At 43.5% G+C, this 15,165-nt stretch overlaps 1 protein-coding gene and 1 long non-coding RNA gene across 4 annotated transcripts in view; one reads left to right on the top strand and one right to left on the bottom strand.

The window, feature by feature from the left end:
- Nucleotides 1-1,981: 1,981 nt before the first annotated feature.
- Nucleotides 1,982-8,976, bottom strand: LOC130832612 (uncharacterized). Its single transcript, XR_009048334.1, has 3 exons — nucleotides 8,858-8,976; nucleotides 5,646-5,778; nucleotides 1,982-2,008 (listed from the first exon to the last, which is right to left on the bottom strand). It is a non-coding gene; the product is annotated as an uncharacterized LOC130832612 (long non-coding RNA).
- A 416-nt stretch (nucleotides 8,977-9,392) lies between these two features.
- The window catches only part of CSNK2A1 (casein kinase 2 alpha 1), a 52,524-nt gene continuing 46,751 nt past the window's right edge, over nucleotides 9,393-15,165 (top strand). Inside the window, exon 1 of one of the 3 annotated variants that reach the window (XM_057701652.1) lies at nucleotides 9,393-9,535. The gene's annotated coding sequence lies outside the window, so the exon portion shown is untranslated. The remainder of the gene's footprint in view (nucleotides 9,536-15,165) is intronic. The other 2 variants (XM_057701650.1, XM_057701653.1) reach the window with 2 other exon arrangements.

Below are 15,165 nucleotides of genomic sequence, written 5' to 3'. Positions count from 1 at the left end.
GCTGCTCTGACTTTACTGACATGATGGCTAGTCTCAATGGGGTCTTCAGCTCTGCCTGATAATTACGCTACCGTTCCCTTGTCCATTCATTCTCCCCAGGCAATTCCTTCCTCTTTTCTCCTCAAACCTCCATCACCTTCTCCTCCATTCTCACTCTTAGCTGAGGACCTGCCTTTGTATTCCACAGGGAAAACTGTAGCAATCAGAAAATACTTCCACAAACTTCCACTATACAGCTACCTTCCTATCCTCACCAGTACCCACTTGTAAATACTCTGCCTTCTCTTCTGTGACTAGGGACCAACTACCTTTGCTCCAAGCCATGGTCCACCCTCCACTGCGCACAGATCGTATCCTCTCTCTCTCTTCTAGCTACTCCCTTCTGCCTCTTGCATCATCATCATTTTCAATCTACTGAATCATTCTCATCAACATAAAAAACATGCTAGTATTTCTGCATTTAAGTAACTTCTCTTGACCTTACTTTGCTCTCCACCTACCACCCCAACCTCAGTTCCACAGCAAAACACCTCAAAAATTTTCTGTACCTACTGCCTCCATGTCTCTTCTTCCATTAGAGAAAAGGTACAAAAATAGTACAAAGAATAACCAAATACCAGTCACCCAGACTTTACCACCCTTGCTGTATCATTTTCTCTCTTTCTCTTCCCCTTTCTCCTGAACTCTTTCATAGTAAGTTGCAGACAGGATTCCCTTTATTGCTAAAAGCAAATGGGTATTTCCTAAAAGCAAGGACATTCTCTTACAATAACCAAAATCAGAAATTTTTACAGATACAATTATCTAATCTACAGACCTTATTCAGATTTCACCAGTTGTCCCACTAATATCTTTTACAGTAAGTGAAAACAATTTGTTCCTGGTCCAGGATCTCACATCACATTCTAGTTCTTGTGTCCCTTTAATCTGCTTAATCTACAACTGCTCCTTAGGCTGTCTTTGTCTTTCATGACCTCAACATTTCTGAAGAGTACAAGCCAGTCATTCTGCAGAAACAGCCCTCAATCTGGGTTTGTCTAATGTTTCCTCATGAATCAGTTATGCATTTTTGGCAGAAATACCACTGAAAGGATGCTATGCCCCACTCAGTGCCTCACATGAGGAGGGTCATGAGGTCAATTTGCCCCATTACTGGTGATGCTCTCTTCATTCCATGGTTGATGTGGTCTCCACTGTAAAGTTACTATTTCACCCTTTATAATTAATAAGTATCTTGTGAGGAGATACTCTAAGACTATGCGAATATCCTGTTTCTTGTCAAACTTTAATCCACTATGGCAGCATCCATTAATGATTCTCTCCTGAAACAATTATTACTAGTGTGGTTGCCAAATGGTAAACTTCTAATTCCTCTTTTTCTACATTTATTAGTTGGCCTTTTACTGTTAAGAGCTTTCCTTGCCCCTTATGTGTGTCTGTATGTATGTATTTATATCTTAATCTTTATATACTCTCTCTTAGCCTGACTTCAATCAGGCTTTTGCTCACACCATTCTACCTAAACTCTTCCCTGTCAAAGCAACAACGCCCTCCACTTGGCTAAATCAATTCTTGGTCCTCCTCTTCCCTGACCTCTCAGCAGCATTTGACACAGATCTGCAATTCTCCCCTTGAACTGTTTTCCTTGCTTTGTTCCCAGGACACTTACCTCACTAGCCTCTCCCTCTCAGGCTCCATTGTTGGTTCCTTGTCTCTTAATGCTGGGGGCCCAGGGTCAGAGTCCTTGGTCCTTTGTCTATGCTCATGCTGTTGGAGACCTCACTCAGTCTCACGGCTTTAAAAACCATTTCCACAATGATGACTCTGGTATTCATCTACTCAGGCTGCCATAACGAGATACCACAGACTGGGTGGCTTAAAAACAGAAATTTATTTTTTATTTCTTACAGTTCTGGAGGTTGAAAGGCCAAGATAAAGGTGCCAGCAGGTTGGTTTTCTCTTCCTGGTTTGCCACCTTCTTTGTGTGTCCTCACATAGCCTTTCTTCTCTATACACACACACACACACACACAGAAAGAGATGGGGGGCATTCAGATGTCTCTTCCTCTTCTTATAAGGATTATCAGATTAAGGCCCCACCCTTATGACCTCATTTAATCTTAATTACCTCTTTATAGGCCCTATCTCCAAACACAGTCATATTGCGGGGTTAGAGTTTCAAGCCTGAAATTATAACTCCAGCCAGGGCTCGGATCCCTACATGCAACTTCTAACTAGGTATTTCCACTTGGAAGTCTGATAGGTGCCTCAAATTTAAGAAGTTCCAAATGAAACTGTTAATTCTCCCCTCCTTTCCCCTGCAAAAAAGCTCTCCTCCTACAGCCTTCCTCATCTCAGTTAATGGCAAATTCCTTCTTTCAATTCTTCTGGGCAAACACCTTGGAGTCATCCTCAATTCCTTTCTTTCTCAAACACTCCATACTCAATCTGTCCTTTTGGCTTTACTTGCAAAATAACCCCCAAGGTTAACCTTGGTTCAAACCCATTGCCATCTTTCGTCTGGATTGTGGTGGTAGCCTCTTATTTGGTCTCCCTGCTTACGCCCTCATTCATATTCCATTTATTGTACACCCAGCAGCTACAGAGATCCTGTAAAAACACAAAGCAGGTCCTGTCCTCTCTCTGGGGGAGTGGGACCAGTGGGACCCACCTCACTCATAGCATAAGCCAAAGTCTTTACAATGACCCACAAAGCGTGCACGAACTAGTCCCAGGGGAATCTCCCTGATGTCATCTTCCCCTCGCTTATTCAGCTCAGCCAACCTATCTACTGGCTGTTCCTTAAACCTGCCAGGCACGAGTCCCCTTTACGGTCATCCTCTGCTTGGCACAATCTTCTCCCATATACACTCGTGACTCCCTGCCTCACCTCTTCCAGGTGTTTCCTTAAGAATCACCTTCCCAGCAAGGCTTCCATTGACAACCTACTTGAATTTACACCAAGCACGCCCTTCTCCCTTCTCTGCTTTACTTTTCTCCATTGCACTCACCCCCATCTCACAGAGCATACATCTCTCCACAAAACAGGAGACCTGTGAGAACAGGGACTGCTTTGTTCACAATTGCACCCTCAATAATAATCACTCACATTGACTGTACCCTTGCTATATGTTAGCATATTTTTAATGACTTTACTGTATCACTCATTTAATCCTAATAAGGGCCCTATGAGGTGGGTATATCATAATAATAATGTTACATAACAAACCACCCCAAATGTCTGTGCCTTACAGCAGCAAATCTTGACTTCTCCCTCTCTCATCTGCAGTCATCCGGGTTTGGCTGATCTCGGCTGGGCTTTGCTGGGTTTGGCTACTACATGTGTCTCTCACTTTTCTGGACCAGCCTGTCTGATGGTGGGGATTTGGACAGAAGCTACTGCTTCCCTAAATTGACACAGAGCATTCTCTTCCTACCTATTTATATTCCAGACATTCAAAAGACACAGAGTTCATGGGGAAAAAATAACAATTTAAAATTTAATACAGGGAATTCCTTGACAGTCCAGTGGTTAGGACTCAGTGCTCTCATTGCCAGGGGCCTGGGTTCAATCCCTGGCTGGGGAACTCCCGCAGGTTGTGTGGTGCTGCTGGCCAAAAAAAAAAAAAATTAATACAAACTATCCTATGGCAACTTTGATTGGGACTCTGTTTCAAAAGATGGAATGCACTAATGACAGCCCCATGCTTACAGCAGAGGTGGAAATTCCAAGGGGGCAATCAAAAACATGAGAGATCTCTTAAGGCCTAGGCGGAACTTGCACATTGTCACTTTCATCCGCATTCCACTGGCCAAAGCAAATTGTGTGGCCACATCTAATATCAATGGAGTAGGCAGTGTCAATCAGTCCTGACTGGGGGAAAGATTGAGTCATTGAACAGTAATCTAATTTGCTGCAAGATAGGTCATGCTGCACCCCAATGTTCATAGTGGCACTATCTACGATAGCCAAGAAATGGAAGCAGCCTCAGTGTCCACCAACAGATTAATGGATAAGAAAGATATGGTGTGTATGTGTGTTTGTACACACACACACACACACACACACAAAATGGAATATTACTCAGCCACAAAAGAATAAGTGAAATATTGCCATTTGCAGCAACATGAATGGACTTAGAGATTATCATACTAAGTGAAGTAAAAGATAAATATTATATGATATCACTTATACATGGAACTAAAAAATAAAACAAATGAACCTACAAAACAAAAACAGATCCACAGACATAGAAAACAAACTTATGGTTACTAAAGGGGAAGAGGGGAGGGATAAATTAGGAGTATGGGATTAACAGATGCACACTACCATACATAAAATGGGTAAGGGGCTTCCCTGGTGGTCCAATGGTTAAGAATCGGCCTTCCAACGCAGGGGACACAGGTTTGATCCCTGGTCGGGAACCAAGATCCCACATGCCGTGCGGCAACTAAGCCTGCGTGCCACAACTAGAGAGAAGCCCACACATGGCAAGGAAGAGCCCACGTACCACAATGAAAGATCCCTTACGCTGCAACAAAGACTGGATGCAGCCAAATAAATAAATAAATAAATAAATAAATAAATAAATAAATACTTTTTAAATAAATAAAATAAACAACAAGGATTTACTGTATAGCACAGGGAACTATATTCAACCTTGAAATAACTGATAATGGAAAAGAATCTGAAAAAGAATATATATACATATATATAACTGAACCACTTTGCTGTACACCTGAAACTAACACAATATTGTAAATCAACTATACTTCAATTAAAAAAAAGATAGAAACCTTAAAAAAATGCAATCAGCATATTATCCTAACAGGAAAAAAATAAAAACATACGCCATGCTATATTCTCTCACTTTCTTTCTTCCTTTTCTTTCTTTCTTCCTTCTCTTTCTTTCTCTATCTTTCCCTCTCTCTCTCTCTTCTTTCTTAACAGATAAGGAAACTAAGATCAGAGAGGTCAAATACTATAACTTCTCCAAGATTATACTGCTAGTAAACGACAGAGCTGGAATCCAACCAACTCGGGGTCACATTCACACATGCCACGTACACAAGGCCAAGAGGTTTGGACTTTCTCTGAAGGCGATAAAATGCTCCTGAAAACTCTTCAGCAAGAAGGGAACATGGTAGTTAGTAAACTTTCCTCCAGTAGCAATATGCAGAGCACATGGGAGGGGGAGAGAGGAAGGACCCCCGACGGTAGTCATGAAACTTCAGGCCAGAATTGATAAGGGGCTGGGATGGGGCAATGTCAAAAAAGAAAACAAACAAACAAACAAACAAACAAAAACACGGAAAACAGTAAATGTAAAAATCAAATAGAAAGACAGAAGGGAGAGACAAGCTGAAGAACATTTTAAAAATGCTTTTTTCTTTGTTGGGTGTCAAAATAAAAATGCGTTTGTTATAAAGAAAAAATCAAACAAAAAATTCACACTGCAGACAGAAGTGTTTAAAGTAAAAGTTCCCTCCTCGTCCTCTCTCCTTAGATAAGCTCCATTAAGCGTCTGTGGAAAATCCTTCCTGAACTTTGTCTAAAACTATATAATATCAATAGATATACACATACCCATTTTTAAGTGTGTTTTTAAAATGTGTTCTCACCAAACTTTTGCTTTGTCTCTTACCTTTTATCACATAATAGGCCAGCTTTCCATATCCAGAAATTAAACGATCCTCATCACTTTTAGCAGCTTTGCCACTCACTAGCTGTGTGACCTTGCAGGTGGCTTAATCTCTCTGAGACTTGGTGTGTTTAATCTGTACATGGGGATAAATACGTACCCGTCACACACGGCTATTGTAAGGACTAAATGAGTTAATACACATAAGCATCTTGTATAGTGTCTGACACATACTAAGTGCTCAAAACACATCAGCTCTCCTTGTTAATCTAGCCATGTTTAGCTGTACCATAATGTACTTTACCAGTTCTGTACCCATGGTCACTTGGTGTGCTATGTCGTTTACAAAGACGGCCACAATGATCCCGCCACCCCCACACGTGACTCTTTGCAATATGACTTTGATGTTTTTTCCATCAAGAGATGGAGTCTATTTCCAGTCTCCTTGAATCTGAGCTGGCCACATGACAGGCTTTGATCAATAAAATGCAGTGAAAGTGATGCTACAGAACTTCCGAGCCTAGGCCTCAAGAGGCCTTGCTGCTTTGGTTCTTTTCCTTTCAGAGGCCATCATGAGGAAGCCTGACCTAGCTTGCTGAAGAAGCCACATGGAGAAGAACCTGCACTCAAGCCAGCAGGCGCAGCACCTGCCAGACCTGTGAATGAGGCCATACAGGATTAGTGAGCTTGCTGGCTTGCTAAATGACTGTAAATGCAGGAGTAAGCCTGGGCAAGACCATATACAGCAGAAAAGAGCTGTCTCTCATTGTCCTTTTATTTATTTACTTTGTTTTGTTTTTATTTTTTATTTTTTATTGTTGTTTTAAACCACTCTGTTTTGGGGTGATTTGTTAAGCCAGCAACAATAGAAAGCTGATATGCTGAGGTTCTTATGCAGTGCATATGGTCCAGGTTGGAATGCAAGCTCTATCTCTTGCATGTGACCTTGGGCATGTCCTGTAATCTGACTGAACCTCAGTTTCCTCGTCTGTACAATGGGATACTTTCAATTCCTACCTCATCAGGCTGATGTGAGGATTAAATGAGATGATGAACATTCAGTGTGTGGCACAGGAGAAGTACTATGAACATTTCAACTGTGGTTGTGGCTGTTGTTACTGTTGTTTGAAGGAAGTCTAGCCTGAGAGTTGTGCTATGGGGGGTCAAGAAGAGTTAGTATTAAAGATAACTGAGCTGGACTTCCCTGGCAGTCCAGTGATTAAGACTCTGCACTTCCACCTCAGGGGTTGCAGGTTCGATCCCAGGTCTGGGAACTAAGATCCTGCATGCTGCACGGGGTGGCCAAAATAAATAAAATAAAGATAACTGAGCTGGTCTTTGGAGGCTCTGTAACCAGTGAACACTGGAGACAGAACTTTTTGGAACCAGAGACCTATACCAGGATGGCCTGGGAGATGGCAGGGGTCGGGTCTCAACTGTGTCCTACATAGTGTGAAGGGTTGTATGTGTGTGCCTGGGTGATCCATCCCTAACCCATATGAATGACGTCAGGGGTGGAGGCTAGAACTGGGTAGAAGAATGAAAAACTGAGGCTATAGGAGGGGCTGAGCTCTTAGGAAAGGTGCGAGGGCTGTCTTGGGACTCATCCCCACTCTTCAGATGAAATTCCAGACTCCTAATCATGGCCTGAATGCCTGGCCACCTTTCCCATCATATTTCCTAACTTTCTTTCCTTCACTCACAGTGCTTCAGCCACCCTCGCCTCCTTCCTCAAACTTATCAAGCTCTTTCCTGCCTCAGGGCTTTTGTTCTTACTGTTTTGTTTTTTTTTTTCAGAGGGAACTTCTGAACCACTCAAGCTAAAGTTCTCTCCTCTTTCATTCTTTTTCACAGCTACTTATCTTTTTCCTTCATAGCACTTGTTCATTTGTTTGCCTGTGCATTATTTATCACTTTAGAAGGTGAATTTCATGAGGAATTGGTATCTGTCTTGCTCTTACCACATCCCCAGCACCTAGTACACTGTCTGGCTCATGGCAAGTGATTAACAACTGTGAATTGAATAAATGTGAATAAAGATGGGGGAAAGAAGCCACAAGAGCTGAAAAGACATGGTCCAAAAGCTAGGTTGAGTCCTCATTTCCTGAAAGATGGCCTCACAGAAATCTTACAATCATCTTGTCTAACCTTCTCGGTCCACAAGTGGGGAAACCAAGACCCATAACGGAGGAATAACCAGCCTGAGGGCACCCAGAGAGCCATTTCTGTGGAAGGCCATTGGGGTCAAATGCCACAGACCTGTCTGACAGATGAGGCCCAGAAAAGGTCATGGCCACCTCCCTGAGGCCATCACTGTATGTCTGCAGCTGCCACCAGCCCATCCCACAGGGGAGAAGATTGTCTTTTGGGGAGCAGAGGTGCCAGTCAGCCGGTGAGTTGTGAAAGGAGGGCTGGAGAGGGTGGGAGGCCCATCCCTGGGTCAAGCAGCTATTCTGAGGCAGCTCAGGGATAAAAGCAGGTACCAAAATAGCCCAGCCTTCTCACTCTTGTTCCAGACCTCACAGCTCTGCCCTACCAGAGGTGAGGCTAACACTTGAATTCCTCTCAGTAACACAAACACCAGCTTTTAGCAGGGCCTGCAGGGAACAACGTGATCATCAGACTCATCCTTGTCCACTGGGGGCTCACAGTCTGATGGAACAGGCTGGCTAGGGACCAGTCAGGTTGCTGAGTGATGGTGCCTAGGTCTCTGGGGGAACTACAGGGAGGGAAGATCCCGAGAGGAAAGGACCCCTGGGTTAGCTCGATGGACACACATAAGTTAGCCAGTCCAGGAGGTGACAGTAATAGAAGTAACTGCCAGTGCAAAGGGAGGGAGGCAACACAGACAAGTTCCAGGAATAGTCTGCAGTTTTAGTGGGTGGGAGCTTCAGGAAATTGAAATGAGAGGGGCAGAAGAGGCGGCTTGGGTGGCGGGAGTGTCCAAATTATGCAGGAACTTGGATGTCAAGACGAGAGTTTGGGCTATCTGTGGTGCACAAAGGAATGACTTGGGAGCTTTTTACCCAAGAGGGCGTCACGATCGGTTTTGCACGGTAGAAAGTGCCCGATAGTTGCCTTGCGGGCAGCTGCCTGGGCAAGCAGGGTGGAGGGAGGCAGATCGAAGGGAGAAAACAGTTTATTCTGGATGGCAGCTCTGGAAAGGACTCCTGTAAGAGGCAGGAACTGGGTTTCAGTCTCTAGAGGGCTAGTACCGTCACTTCCTCGACTGCTGCGCCACACCACTCCCGGGGTCCGACTTTCGTTCACTTTTTCCGGAACTCGAAGTTTGAGTAGAAAAAAACGTGCTGCTGGAACCCCAACCCTACACGAGGGGCCGGAGTAGGAGACTTCAACTCCCAAAATGCTTCGCTCTCCAGCTCTGCAGGTCGCGCATGCTTCCTTCCAAGAAAGGCAGGCCGGCTTGCAGACTGGTAGGATTCGCCTACTGGGTGAACTACATGAAACCTAGGGACCGCCATCTTATCTCGGGGCAAACCAATTGCACACTTAGTGGGAGGTTCGTGCTCTCTCTCTCGTCAGTTCGTACAGTCACTGAAATAAAATGCGCTTAATTATTTCAAGTCTCCTTATTATGCTTACGTTAAGAACTTGTTTCATTTTGCGCCCCAGTCCGAAACTGAACCCCCAGGGCTACAATGAGACACCCCAGCATGGCCGCACTCTGCTAGATTCCGCTGGGGGCGGAGTCGGAAGCGGTCCCGCCCCGCCTCCCGGTCGGAGGGGGTTTCCGCTTCCGGCAGCGGCGGCTGCAGCCTCGCTCTGGTCCCTGCGGCTGGCGGCCGAGCCGTGTGTCTCCTCCTCCGCCGCCGCCATATTGTCTGTGTGAGGAGAGGGGAGAGCGGCCGCCGCCGCTGCCGCTTCCACCACAGGTACCGTGGAAGCAGCCCGGCGAGGTCGTTGGGGGGTGCGGGTGGGCCCAGGATGGGGCAGCGGGGCGCGGCCGCTTTTCAGCGCTTCCAGCAGACTCCCGAGCGGCCCTTCGCCTTCCCCTGCCCCCCCTCTACACACACACCAGCCGAGGCCCCTGCAGCCCATCGGGGAGGCCCAGGGCCACCCCCCAGGGCGGGGAGTGAGGCTTGGGGGCATAGGCTGATATGAGGGTGGAAACTGGCTCTCGAGAGTGCAGCTTATTGCGGGGGAGAGGGCTGGGCTGGGGCGGGGACTAGGAGGCAACTTGGAGGAGGGGGTCGCCAGAGGGGGAAGGGAGCTTGAGGGGTGGGGCCGCAGGGGGGGGATGCTGGGGGAGGGTGCCTAGGGGACTGATGCCTGCAGTGTAGGCTGGGGTGGACCCTCCCGCGGAGCAGAACAGCTGTGGCGGGGGCCTTCTAAGGTCCCTCTGGGCGAGGTTGGGCTTCCCACCTGCACACTGGGTGCAAGGTGGAGGGGACCCGCGGCGAGGTCGCTGAGGATAAAGGGGAAGGGGACCACGAAGTGGGGCAGAAAGGGTGGAGTTGGAGTTAAGGGTTAGTTGGGAACCTGGATGGAAGAGGAACGGTATGTAGAATGAAAGGTTGGCTAAGAGTATTCATGTTAGTTTGTGACCTTTTGAAGAGTAAGACTTTTATATTGTTTTTGTTTTTCGGTTGTTGTTGTTGTTTTTTTTTTTTTTTTTGCAGCGTTGGAACATTTCTAGCTTTGGCAGGTGAAGGGTGGAGCTTATATAGTTTGTTTTTGGGAAGCAAAGTCGGGGTCAGGAGAAGTTGCTTCTTGACAGTTGCTATTGTGGGAAGGAAAGAGTTCTGGAAACGAGGTGGCAGATTAATTGAGAAAGACCTGATTATCTTTTCACTGCTAAATTCTATTGAGAAGTGGGTGTGGGAAGAGGAAATGAAAAGAAATCTAGAAAGGGAAGATTTTTCTAAAAGTTCAAAGACCCCATTCCATCTAAGGAGCGGCAGTAAATAACGGGATTCTCAAATCAAGTGCCACTGCTATTTACCTGTGTGACCTAACTTCTGTAAACCTCGGTTTTCCTATCTGTAAAATGGGGGGTGATAATATTTCCTAGATGGTAAGTTTATGGTGAGGAGTAAATAAGATAATTTGTGTCAAGTGCTTACCACAGTGCCTGGCAGGTAGTAAGTGCTTGATAGACCTTACTTGTCACTTTTATTAAAGGGACTAGCTGGTATATATGGAGTTCCTCCAATCTAAGTAAAGTTTACAGTCAGTAATGTGACAATAGACAAAGCTTCAGAGTATTATATTTATAGTTGTTGAGGTGTTTTTCTTTTGTTGTAAGTCACTTGGCATAACTGGCTTGGTGAACCTTGAGCTGAAAGACCAGGACCAATACTAGTTTTCCCTCCTGTCGTTTTTAAAAGTTCACCTGCAGTTTTACCTGGGCAGGTTTGTCCTTCTGTGACTTTGAAGTATTTGACTTTCATTTACTTTTGGGGGAGGGTTATGACTTGAAGAAAGAATGAAAATATTTGAAGTTTGCTTAGATTCGTTAATCAACTGATTACAAAATTAGGTCACCTTGAGGTAACTTGTTTAAATGCAAAAACCAAACATGCCTAGTTATATCCTCTTATATGGAGTGCAGTAGAGAAGAGAAGCACACATTAAGGGGGGAGCAGTAGGTTAGTTTCTACCTAATGGGTTAATTTCCTAGCTATTTAGCCATGAAACAAGTAGCTTCTTTTTTACAGTGTATTTTTAGTTCTCCTGTTGCCTAGTCACTCTCTTCCAGGGTGAATCCTTGATTTTACCATTGTCTGTGTCTGAACACATACCTTTACTTTACATACTCTTTGGAGAAAGGAGACGTTTTCTTTGGGAACTGAGTTTAAAGCCTTATGTAGGGTTTGGGTCTGTAGTAGGTAGAATGACTACCACCACCACCCCCAAGATGCCCAAATTCTAATTCCCAGAATCTGTAAATGTGTTACATGGTAAAAGGGACTTTGCAGTTGTAATTAAAGTTAAACATCTTAAAATAGGAAGATTATCCTGGATTTAGTGTGTAGGCCCAATCTAATCACATGAGCCCTTAAAAGCAGAGAACTTTCTCCAGCTAGGAGTCAAGAGAGATGGGGCAGAAGGGGAAATCAGAGAGAATCCAATCATGAGAGGAACTCCATTTGCTCTTGCTAGAAGGGGCCACATGGAAAGCATGAGAAGGAATGTGGGGTGCCTCTAGTAGCAAAGACCAACCCCAGCTGACAGCCAGCAAGGAAATGGAGACCTCAGTCCCATAACCACGAGGGAACTGAATTTGGCCAACAACCTGAATGAGCTTGAAAGTGGATTCTTCCCCAGTTTGCAGCAAGGATAACACCTTGATTTTGGCCTTGTGAGACCCTAAGCAGAAGACCTAGCCAAGCCCACCCAACTTCTGGCCTATAGAAACTGTGAGATAACAAATTTCTTTCGTTTTAAACCGCAATGTTTGTGGCTTTGTTATGGTAGCAGTGGAACACTAGTATAGATTTTGGTACCAGGAATGAGGTACTATTACCTAAAAATGTGGAAGTGGCCGTCGAAGAGGCCAGCAAAATTTTGAGCATGATAGAACAGATTGTTAGTAGAAGTAGTGAGGGCTCAAGTGGAAGTGAGGTGTACATCAGAAACTAGAGGAAAGAAGATCTTTGTTACGTAGTGGCAAATAAGCTTAAAATTGTGTCATGTGGTCATGTGGAAAAGAAAATTTATAAATGATGAACTTGGGCATTTAGCTGAGGAGATTTCCAAAGTATTGAAGGTACAGCCTGGTTTTTTGTGGGTGTGAGTCTCATTGAGCTCCTGTGAAACTCGTGTAAAGCCTACTAGGTTCTTGAGTGTTTTATACTTACAAAAACTGACAGCTTGGATTGAAAAACACAGAGTAGTAAGTTAAACAACAACCCTCCCCCACCCCCACCCCCAAATTTTACTGGTAGGAAGCAGGGTGGTAAAACTACCCAAATGTGAATGTGCTCCTTTTCATTAAAAAAAAGAGTGACTCAGGGGGTGGAACCAAGAGCCCAAAGAGGTGGAGCCAAAGGCCACAGAAGAGTTTTCCCTGGCTTTGAAATGGGATGGAGTTTGCCCACATTTTGAAACTGCTTTGGACCGATGGATCTGCTTTCTATTATATTTTCCCTGCTTTCTTTTATATTTTCCCTGTTTAAACTGGAATGTCAATAACTGTTGCATTATGCCTGTCTCACCGTTATATGTTGGGAGCAAGTAACTTGGTTGTTGGGTTTTTATTGTTGTTGTTGTTGGGGTTTTTTTTTAGGAATTGTGCTCCAGGGGTTGCACTTAATGTATTATACCCAGAGCTTCATCCACACCTGATTTAGATGGTGAGATTTGGGAATTTTGAATTGATGAAATTTTTGGACTTTGAGGTGATACTTTAATGGAATGAGACCTTAGGATAGAATCGGTGTATTCTGCATTTGGGAGAGATGTCTTTGGCGCCAATAGGGTGGGCTGTGTTAGGTAGAATGATTCCCCGAAGATATCTGTGCCCTAACCTCTGGAATCCGAATTTGTTACTGTTTTGTGGCAAAAGGAACTTTGCAGATATAATGGTGGTTTAAGGATCCTAAGATAGGAAGATTATCCTGGATTTTCTAGGTAGGTCTGGTGTGTTCACATGAAAGCAGAGAACTTTATCCAGCTGGAGTTAGAATTGAAGCATGAGAGGGATTCAACCTGCCGTTACTGAGGGGGGCCATGTGGAAAGCGCAAGAAGGAATGCTGGCAGCCACAGATGACAGCCAGCAAGGAAATAGGGACCTCAGTCCTACGTCCGCAAGGAACCACATTCAGCCAACAGTCTGCGTTTGAAAGCAGATTCCCCACCCCAGAATTTCTACCAAGGAATACAGTCCTACGAAGAGCTTGATTTTGGGCCTTGCAGGACCCTAAGTAGGGGATCCAGCCAAACCTGCCTCACTTCTAGCCTTTAGAAACTGTAAGATAATAAATTTGCAATAGTTTGTTACAGCAACAATAGAAAACTAATTTGAAAATTTAAAAATTAAAAGGAAAAAAAAAACTAATTAGAGGCATTTTGCCGATTTTATTTAAGAATCTTTGCGGGATTATTTTCTAGAGAACAAAGGCAGCAAAGATTATTCTGTAAAGTGATTTGGTCCTGGAAGACTTCACAGAATAATGGTGTTGAGTGGAGCCTGGACCTCTTCCCTAGATATTTAAGCATCCTGTTGTTGCCATTAGATGCAGTTTGAAGGAGCTAAATGACCGGTTCAGTAAAATGTAGATTCTAGAGCTTTAGGCTGTTTTGGTAGAATTTCTATAAATTGATGATTCTTCCATGCCTATAATAAATGTCTTGGATAATTCCCTCATTTGTTTTTATTGGCCGAATAAAGCATTGAGTTTATTTGATGAACTTTTAAAGACTTGTTTCCTATTTTTTAGAAGAGATGGAAATGGGTGATAATTTTTTATGAATTGATAACCACCTATATACAGCAGTCTGTCTGTTCTTTCACACCTCTCACCCCAACCCAAAGTAGTTGTAAGGTCTTTTCTCCCTGTCATTGTCACTTGAGGTTAAGAATAAGATTTGGGTATGTATGTATAACTAAATCACTTTGCTGTACACCTGAAGCTATTACAACATTGTAAGTTAACTATACTTAAATTTCTAAAAAAGCCAATACAGTTTAAAAAAAATAATAAGATTTGGAAATCATAATTGCAGAATAGAGTTCTAGCTTTTAAGAAAGGCTTTTTTGTTGTTGTTGTCAGAATGTTATTGATTAGATTCATAAAATGTGGACTCAACTTCAGTGAAAGGAACTTCAGAGGATGGAAGGAAAGAAGTTTCTCTTTGAGTTAGTTACCTAAATAGAAAGATTATTACAAAATTAGAACATTTCAGGGTATGAAGGACTTTTGTGATTATCTGTTTGACTTTTAGGTTTAGAGTAAAGGAAATTGGGCCACATGAAGATTGTGACTAAACCAAGTATCTCAGCCCTACAGCTGGCCTAGAATCCTGGTCCAGGCAATGGGGACTTTTAAACTATATCCCTGTGTACTCCTGTCTTGTGCTTTTTCTAGAGTTTACCTTAGATAGGTTATCTCTCTGTGCCTCAGTTTCTTCATGAGAGTCATTGTGAGGATTAGTTGAGATTATGCATGTAACACATTTAGCATAGTACCTAACACAGTAAGTGCCCAAAAGATATTCACTGTTATAACATTTATGATAATTGTTTTGACATCTGTATGACAACTTTTACATAAATATTACAATACAGTTTGTACAAGTTCATAAACTGAGAATGATATGATTTGGCATTGGATTTGGTATGGACTTATTTAGCATTTTAAGATAATGCTTGTGATACTTGATTTAAAATGAGAAACTGGATTTGATCCTTGTTCTGTCACAATTCATTGGGTGACTTGGGCCAAGTTTGTTTCACAAGAGTGTTAGTGTGTTCATACACCTAAATTTCTTTGAACTAAGATGGATAATTTCAAAAATAGTACTATATCATTTCATTGTTTCTTATTAGAGAGAAATCTA

The sequence above is a fragment of the Hippopotamus amphibius genome, chromosome 12 (genome assembly GCF_030028045.1).
Source record: "Hippopotamus amphibius kiboko isolate mHipAmp2 chromosome 12, mHipAmp2.hap2, whole genome shotgun sequence".
Taxonomy (NCBI): domain Eukaryota; kingdom Metazoa; phylum Chordata; class Mammalia; order Artiodactyla; family Hippopotamidae; genus Hippopotamus; species Hippopotamus amphibius.
Note: the sequence above shows the minus strand (reverse complement) of the source record. Positions and strands in the feature narration are given on the sequence as shown.